This window comes from Olea europaea, unplaced genomic scaffold (assembly GCF_002742605.1).
Source record: "Olea europaea var. sylvestris unplaced genomic scaffold, O_europaea_v1 scaffold5655, whole genome shotgun sequence".
Lineage (NCBI taxonomy): Eukaryota > Viridiplantae > Streptophyta > Magnoliopsida > Lamiales > Oleaceae > Olea > Olea europaea.
In genome coordinates this window covers 23,926-26,082 of record NW_019263990.1, presented here as the reverse complement: position 1 = coordinate 26,082, position 2,157 = coordinate 23,926, and positions in this window count along the sequence as shown.

Genomic DNA, 2,157 nt, shown 5'->3' with positions numbered 1-2,157 from the left:
CTCAACCTTTAAATCATCAGGGGCCCAATGGTCGTCCCTTGGTAGGTGAAATTTGAGGATCACACCTTGTTTATAGTACACGATGCTAATACTCGAGCTCTTTATCCCATACAAGGCAATCACATTCGAAGCCTGAAGATACATACCCTCAAATTTAAAAATCGAAGCCCAATTTTGAAGTAAAGGGCTCGATCGGTTCATAGTATCGTCGTTCACTCGTTCAGTATTAGTGAGACATACAATATCCTCGAACTATCACACACTCGGGCTAAATATTTCGACATAACTCGAGTTAATTGGTTACAAAATATGATCTATACTAATGATCGAACTTTTAATGATTATGACAATAGCCCGAACTTAAAATCATAATATATTCACACACGAACTTAAAATCCATGCATGATCTTATAATAAAAGTAAAATACATAAACTAATAAGAAGATGCATTTCAAAGATCAAGGCCCAAATTGGGCAATGCACATCGATTTTAAACACAAAAGTAAATAAGCCCAGGTCAGGCAATGTACTTGTACAATTTTCAAAAATAAAAAATTCAAGGCCCAAGGCCTAATCAAGCTCGATGGTATCAACACTACCCTAACTGGAAGTCCCATCATCATCATCATCATCATCACCATCACTGTCATCATCGACCTCTGAAGCAGAGAGTTCGAGCTCATTGGCAAGCTCGTTCACCGTCTTGAGGTCCTCTACCATCAGTTGGAGGTTGTCAGAGAGCTTCTTCCTCAAAAGGGAGCGGGCGAGTCATAGCCTATAGTGGTATGAGCCCGAGCTATACTGGCCAAGAAAAGTCCCGAACTCTTTAGACTTCTTGAAGTCTTCAATGGCCTGAGCTCAAGCTTCATCACAAGCTTTCACCAACTCCTTCTCGAAGCTCTTCTTAGACTTAAGAAGCTTGAACTTCGCTTCTTGAGCCTTATCCTTATAGATCTCGACCTCTTCTTTGGCCTTTTAAAGGTTAACCTTTGCAGCCTTGAGAGCCCTTTCGAGGTCACTAGCCCGCTGTTTTTCCTTCTCGAGCTCCCCAAGTTCGCTCGCAGTGTTGAGGCCATTCAAGGTAAGACCCCTTGCCACGTTCAACGTTTGCACAAGTACACTAAGTGATTCGACGTTAGTTCAATCAAAGGAACGTGAAATTGGAAACATCATTAAGGTTGATATCTTACCCTCAAGGTCAAGACCTCCAATGTCTTGACACCTTCATGAATGTTAACCTCCTTCTCAAACCAGTCAACGATATCCTTCACTAGGGTTCACGCGGAATACTCATCGAGAGCGCTATCAGAAATAGGTAAGAAGCCGAAATTCGCGACGCCTTGACATCCCCGAGCTCAATCTTGTGATTTTGGTGTTGGCTGAGGTGGTGAAGTTGAGGGCTTTGACGTCGAGGTCTAACCTTTTGGTAAGGCCGGGGCTCCAGGGTCGAGGGCCTCTCGGTAGCGACCTCCGTGGCCCTTTTCTTCCCTTGGGATTGGGCCGGGGCCTTAGGCTTGGGGCCCTTGGCCTTATGATGTACACTCATGAGCAGCTTCGAAAGATCAAAAGACATCTCCAAATCTACAAAAATGACTGTTCACGAAATAATTCTTTCGATTTAAAATTACCGCAAGTGTACGGATCGTAACAAGTAATAAAGTGGATTTTTAAAAATCTGAATATCGTCCCACAGAGATTGAGTAGTTCAATTCTATATAATCTAGTCTTAACCGAATCTAATTGAGTGAAAATATGGTCCAAATGCAAAAAGCCCTAATTTCAATTAAAAACCCTAATTTCTCAATTAGAAACCCTAATCTCGGAATTTCTCTAATTAAACAACACAAACACTCAAGTAAATGAAATTATGCAAATTCAAAAGCTAATTTATGGAAATAAATCAAAGTAAAGTCACTAGGATCACGAATCCCCAATTGAAGCTATAAAAACCCTAATTTCATAAAATCAATGACCCGATGGAAATTTGCCAATTCGATGTTCCTAAATCTATCTAACATATTCTCTCGATATATATTAGACCTATTCTTGCACACCACCAACCTATATCTCTATGGATGATGCAAATATACAAGAATGCATGTGGTTTTGTGAACAATTAGAGAATTGCATAAAGCATAGGGGTATATCTCTATCCCC